The 6,913-nt window shown below is 44.6% G+C and overlaps 3 non-coding genes across 3 annotated transcripts; 2 read left to right on the forward strand and 1 right to left on the reverse strand.

Moving 5' to 3' along the window:
* The first annotated feature begins 1,270 nt into the window (after positions 1-1,270).
* Positions 1,271-1,342, forward strand: TRNAD-GUC (transfer RNA aspartic acid (anticodon GUC)). The gene has a single exon. It is a non-coding gene; the product is annotated as a tRNA-Asp (tRNA).
* A 110-nt stretch (positions 1,343-1,452) lies between these two features.
* TRNAD-GUC (transfer RNA aspartic acid (anticodon GUC)) lies at positions 1,453-1,524 on the reverse strand. Its single transcript has one exon. It is a non-coding gene; the product is annotated as a tRNA-Asp (tRNA).
* Positions 1,525-1,968: 444 nt separating this feature from the next.
* Positions 1,969-2,040, forward strand: TRNAW-CCA (transfer RNA tryptophan (anticodon CCA)). The gene has a single exon. It is a non-coding gene; the product is annotated as a tRNA-Trp (tRNA).
* The last annotated feature ends 4,873 nt before the right edge of the window (positions 2,041-6,913 follow it).

Consider the following 6,913-nt stretch of genomic DNA (forward strand, 5'->3'; position numbering starts at 1 on the left):
TGACTCACACCTCCATGTCTCTTCTTGCTCCCCTTCTTAGGTGTTTTTGGATAAGTCATCTTCTTGGTTGATGTACGTAAAGATGTCTGAAGCTCAGCTCCCTGACCACAAGGGTTAATGAGCAGAAGGAACTGAAAAATTGCAGGCAAAAAGATCTAAACTAAGTATGTGTAGTCCTATAAAATGCAAACAGGCAATGTTTGATCCACAAGAAAGTCTCCCAGCTTCAAGCAAACAATTAACATCTTTTGAATAAAATTTGAGCATGCACAGCAAGTGCAGACCAGCCTGGAAACACTGGTTTTGATCCTGCTCTGGGAGGTTTAAAGCCTATCACCAGATCACAGCCCTACAATATGGCTCATTACACTACATCTGAAGTCTTGAAATTGTTATGAGACTGTGGTTGTTATTTTTCACTTTCCAGGACAAAATTTAAATCTATTGCATTCACTGAGAAACACGTTCAAATGTTTAAATGAGTAGGCCAATTCTCAGAAACGCATTGTTTACAGGTCACTTATATTTAGAAGTCTACATAAGGGAAGATGTTTGCTCTTTAGCTATGATTATCTGAAAAAGCTAAGCTGGGGTTAATTTATGCAAATACTAGCAGTAGTGGGGCCATCAAAAGAGAGCACCATTTGCTTGTTTATTGTGTGGTGCTGATTCTTCATCTCAGAAGTCAGCAAATTAAATATAGTTCCTTGTCTAATGTCACTGTCATACAAACTTACAACCATGTTTCTGCTGACCGGGTCAGCATCAAGCCAGATGGTCAGCCCGTGTCCCTCTGCCTTTTACTCTCAAATCTCAAAGTAGCTGGTTTCCATTTCCCTCGTTCCTTTTTTGGGTAGGTAAGGAGCAGGTGCTCCGGTTCCTTAACCTCAAGGACTGCTGACTCCAGCACTTCTCAGGTTCCCGTAAAAAGAAACTCTGCGTGAACGAGATGCAGAACCACAAACGCAAAGACACCCGAGCCGCCGGTGCTGCTCCCCTCCCCCCGCCTCCGGCCGGGCACTTCCCTCCCGCGGCGATTTCCAGGGATCCGTGCCGGCAGCTCCGCGCGCGGCTGCGCGGCGGGGCCGCAGTGGGGCGCGTGTGTGCAGAGCTGCCCCTGTCGCCGTGAGCCTGAGCCCGTCCCCCCTCTGAGTCCCCCTGTCCCCGTCCCCCCGTGCCCCCGTGCCCCCGCCACCCCTCACGCCCACCCGCGCACGCGCCCCGGGCGGGGCGGGAGGGGCCCCCGCGGGGGTGACAGGTTGCTCGCGGTTCCTCGTTAGTATAGTGGTGAGTATCCCCGCCTGTCACGCGGGAGACCGGGGTTCGATTCCCCGACGGGGAGAGCTGCGCTCGCGCGCGTTTTTTTTTTTATTTGCCCCGCCCCGCGTGAGCCGTTAACGCCGGTCGGCGGCAAAAGGCGCCCCCGCCGGCAGGAAAAATACGTACTACGGCCTCCCCGTCGGGGAATCGAACCCCGGTCTCCCGCGTGACAGGCGGGGATACTCACCACTATACTAACGAGGACCTGCCTGCTACGAGTATCCACGGGACTGCTTTTATGAGTTCGCTGATCAGGAACATAATTGACGAATTGATAAATGCTGCGCTGTGGGCGGAGGAACAGCAAAGGCGACCTCCGGCAGCGGGAGCATGGACCCCCGAGCCCGCGTAGGGCGGCAACGGCGCGGGAGGCGAGCTCGGCACCACCAGGGAGCCGGAGCGGAAGGCCCTTGCTGCTGCGGACCACTAGCGGGGGTGTGGGTGGGGAGAGTCAAGGAGCTTGCGCGGGAAGGCGGTAACGGAACAGCGCCGGAGCAGGGGGCCGGCGCAGGGTGCGGCGTGGCCGGGCAGGGTCCCGGGCCCCGCCGGCCCAAGGCGCCCCCCGCCCTGTCCCTCCGGCTGAGGGGCTGCGCTGCCGGCGGCCCGCGGCGCCCGAGTTGTAAGGCTCTGCCAAAGGCTGCCCAGCAAGACCTCGTGGCGCAACGGTAGCGCGTCTGACTCCAGATCAGAAGGCTGCGTGTTCGAATCACGTCGGGGTCATTCGATTTTTTCCTTCTTTTGTCGGCTTTTACCGCCTTCCTCGCGCAGGAAATCGAGGAACGTTTTTGTTGGTTGGTTTTTTATGTTTTCCACTACAGCTTTGGGTCTCCTCTTTCGCTTGAGGGTGAGAGGGCAGCGCGACACAGACGGCACACTGGATAAAATTGGCATGTCTTTGTGTATGGTCTTTGTGTGTATAGGACTGTCTGATTACACGCTTAAGCACTAAAGGCAAAAACGTGTCAAAGGTTTACTTTATTAAGGCAGACGAGGGTGTGGAAATGATGAGAAAACTTCAGAAAGCTGTATAGAAAGAGTAACTTTAAATTTTAAAGGGGACAGAGACACCAAAAATGGCAGATACCATGTTTTCAGTACAGAAATTCACATAACAAGGAGTAAAAGTAAAGGCAGAGGCAGGAACTGGTCTGATGGAGCCAAGAGTCCAGAGAGATCTATAGAACCCTGCAGAAGAATGAAACCCTGACAGGGAGAGAGAGGGGACCAGGATGCTGGTGGGGGGAACCCTTGAGGGTGATGGGGTTAGGCCGTGGAACAGAAGAGTTTTCTCAGAGCAGCTATTTCCACATGCTGAGGTTGACAGGTACCCATAGCAGAAAGGAACAGAGAGGACTTAGCTTTGATTTAGCAAGTCTTAGAAATAATACTTTAGTGATTTAGATGGACTGGAAAGTTTGACACTTGATGAAATTTAAATGGGAGGAAAACAATAGTTTGTCAAGAGCCTGAATTGAGAGAGAATGCCAGAGATACAATTCTCACTTTGTAGGAACTGATTATTAGTGTTGTAAGCCATAGAAGAAAATGAATACAGAAGTCTAGAAATCAGATTCAGCAGACTCAACAAATTATATGGGGGTTATTAAACCAAATACATTGGCTTTTACAGGCTGTTGTTTGTTCCATATACTCTTAAAACCTTTGAAATACAGAAACTCTGGATCTTCCTTCAGTGATCTGTTGTAGTACTTTGCTGTTCTTACAATTACAAAATTGGCATATGTAGTTTAACCCTGATGTCTCTTTTTCCTTGACTTAAATCCAGCCCTCATGTCATTGCACTGGAGAACAGTTTCTCCCTTCCTTTTTATAGGTACTTCTTACATATTTGAAATTTGCTATGCCTCTCTATAGATGTTCCAGCATAACAGACTATGTTTGCTGGGCCTCTGATTATTTTATCTCTTGCCTCTGGAGCCTTTCCAAACAAGCTGCATTTTTAAGCGCTCAGAACTGGTCACAGTATTTCAGCTGACTCAGATTTTACCAGGTCTGAATTGACAAGGAAGACTGCCTCATATGCTGACAGGAATTCCATTTAATGTTGTTAGTCCTTTTTATTTTTTTTTTGTGTGTGTGTCTAATGCACAATCTGTCAGATGGATGCATTTTGCATGAGATGCATAATCTGTTAGATGTTTCTGGTCCCACACAGTATCTTATCTCACCACCCACCAGGGAGCTGGATGTAAGAAGCAGTACCAATCTGTTTGCATTCCTGTACCTCTGCCAAAGCAGGTGCCCTGCTCTAAACATTCCAGATTGCTGCCAGACAATATCTCTGGCTTGCAGGAAGGGTAATAGCTGCTTATAGGAGTCAAAGTTTTCAGAGTGAGGTTTGCAGTAGTATACCTGCCATGTGCAGGGTGTCACAGAACAGTCCATCTCGCTGTGCCCTGCCCATCACTCTCAGTGCATTTCCCTCCTTCCACTTGGATCACATCTTGCAATGGCATGCAGCAGCTGCCAGCTCAGCATGTGAATCTGGTGGCACAACTATGAGATCCAACACAGGAAAAGCACCAGGAGCACAGGGCCTGGGACAGGACAGAGAGCAGGATCATCCCCTTCGGCAGCAACCACAAAGACTAGTGGTTCTGTTTAAGATTTTGTCAGCTGTTCTTTAGGGGGATGGGTCACTGTCCCTAAATCAAAATCATCTAGTGATGTTTCAAAACTAAATGACAGAATTAAATGTGCCTTAGCTATGTATAAACTCTCCCACTCAATTCCCTATTGGTGAAGTGGGGATAATAGTTCTCTTTGACCTCACAGATGTTTTGTCAGGTTGACTCCATTAATTCTGAGGCATCCAAGTATGCCAGTGGGTATTTATCTCTCACCAGTATTTCAACAGCCCGTGTGCTTCAGTGCTTTTTGTCAAAGCCAAAACCACTACAGTCTCTTCCTGACTTTTAAAAACTGCATTTTGTAACCTGACTGTTCTCTTAACACAGAAGTTTTTTCTTATGGAATTGTTACTAGCTAAATATAGACAAAATCTTAAATCCACTTAAGCTTCAAAAAACAGTGGAGCTGAAGTAATAGTTTGTATATGGTAAATATAGCTTCTGTCTGTGTTTAACAGAAATAAATATCCAAATAATTATGGCTTGGAAATGATTCAGTGTAGGAAACCACCCTGAAAACTGTCCATTTCATTTCTGCCAGCATATTAAGCAGGAGCTGACACTCCTGTTTTCAATCCTTGATGGTACAGGCCTTTGACTATCATAAGATCAGCAGTAAGATGTTTCAAAGCAGTTGTACAAATTTCATTCCTTGGCTGGGCACAGCCATACAGTGCTGGGCATCCCTTTATTCACCTGTTTGTTCACTGTTTCACGTGACACTGCCAGAGCAGCATTCCCAGTGGCTGCCAGCTCTGGAACTGCTCTAGAAGCAATATGCTCTGTTGTACTAAGGCATGCTTTCTTTCTTATCACTTTTCCTTTCTACTTCAAAACCAGACATTTCTAATGAGAAAACTAGAGTTATTAAAAACCCACCTAATTTTTCTAAATTAATCAAGATTGTGGAAAATAAATTATTGATTCTAGAAAGTATAGTTATGATGTGCTATAATGATTAGACAACTGCTTATTTTATTTCTAATAAAGCTTTCCAGTTTCTATTGCATTTCTCAAAGGGAATATAATTTTCATAGTGAAACCTGCCAAGACTGAATGAATACTTCATATAGCTTTTTTACATTTCCTTATCAGCTCAGTCTAAGACAAGAGCATGTCTGTAACAATTGCTTAAATGCCTTTGCTATGAATTTATGTTATCTATTGCGAGACAAATAAATGCAAATTATACATCTATACTTCATTATATGCCATTTTCCAGACCCTCCATTTAGGTTACTTTTTCGAAAGCACATATATAGAAAAATCTTTTTTTTTTAGCATACTGCAACAAACTATTTGTCTCATTTTTATGGGTGGTATTAGAGGTTAGAAATCACAAACTTTGGGAAACTCGAGACAGAAATCTGAGACAGTTTAAAAAGCATTCAGTGTTTTCATGTCAAAGATGAATGTATGATTGAAAAATCTCTTTCTCACGCTCAGGAAAGCTAAGAAATTCCAGACATTTGGGAGGGTCCTACAAAGGAAGGATTTTTGGCTTCTCCTTTCAGCATATTTCACATTTTTAGGCAAGCTTAGAGCACTTTTTTAGCCACCGGAAATGACCATAGTATCACAACATTTTCATTTTTCCTAAACTTTGCTTTTGTCAGCATTTATACTGACAAGTGGTAAACTGTAACTACCTGTTTCTCAGGTAGAGGCAGGTATTCTGGTCTTTGAAAACCAGAACTTGCAGTTAGGGATAAACATTCAAGTACTGGAAAGCTTCACAGAAGGCATGGTAAAACAACATTTCCATGCTCCAACCTTTAAACAGCAAATTACTGAATAGGCATATAGACCAGAGACTTCATATTTGTGGGGTTTTCCCCCCACTGTAACAACATTAGAAAGATTTTTGAGCTCATTCATAATGAACTCGTTCCCTTTATCCCTTTGCTGCCTTATACTACAAAACGTGACTTCCTTTTTCCTTCAAACAGAACAAAGAATAAAGGTGCAGATCCTCTGCTGCATTAAGGTCTAATTGTGGTGACATCTGCAGGCTCCAGTGTCAATTATCATGTATTTGCACATTTAGGTGCTTTCTTATACTACTTTCCCTGTCTTTACCTTGCCTGGAAGATGCCTGTTGGTCCCAAAGTGTGACAGTAACAAGTGTAGGACCAATAAAGAACAGTTTGTGCCAAGGACTGTTTAGCTTCCCAGAGAAGTCTATTACTGCAAAGAACAGTGACACTGAAGGATTGTATCGTGCTTCTTTAGGTTTGGCTGCTTTGGAAGCAACTAGAGGTAACCAGTAAAAGAGTTCCGTGTCAGTGCAAGGCAGTTGCATCAGGGTAACAACATAATGGAGAAAGTAAGTCACAATAAATACACTTTTTTCTTTTTAGTTGGGGAAAATAGCTTTCAAAACTTTAATGGACTGTAAATATTAATATTTTAAGCAGTATTAGTCAGAGCCACAACTTCAGTGGTTCCACAACAACTGGAGTTTGAACAAATAGCCAAAACATATGATAAGTTTCTGTTATCTTTATGCTTCTACGCCAGTTTCATCTGACAGCAAAAGCAGAAAAACACAGAACCAAGATAAGACAAGTCAGCCCATCCATTTGTTATGGCCCAAGCTGAACTGTCAGTGTAACTGTAGGGATTTACTGCTTCATACTGTATTCCTGTAGGGGTTTTTATGCTACACTTAGTGCATTAAAGCCAGGCCTACCATCAATGTACTTAGATTTCAAGCTCAGCAGTTGTACTTCCTTCCACTGCTGAACTGTCACTCACCAGCACCAGCTGTATTGCAGAATCTGAACAGTACAGTGAGGTGTGAATTGTGCCTGCACTAAGAAGTAGTCACAAAACAAGCTTCAGGGTCATCCCACCATTATTGTCTGTGGGGATGTTAGATGGTGACTGCACCAACTTTTTAGACTGTAATTTCACTATTATCTTTGGCTAAAATTTCCCAG

The sequence above is a fragment of the Passer domesticus genome, chromosome 5, assembly GCF_036417665.1.
Source record: "Passer domesticus isolate bPasDom1 chromosome 5, bPasDom1.hap1, whole genome shotgun sequence".
Lineage (NCBI taxonomy): Eukaryota > Metazoa > Chordata > Aves > Passeriformes > Passeridae > Passer > Passer domesticus.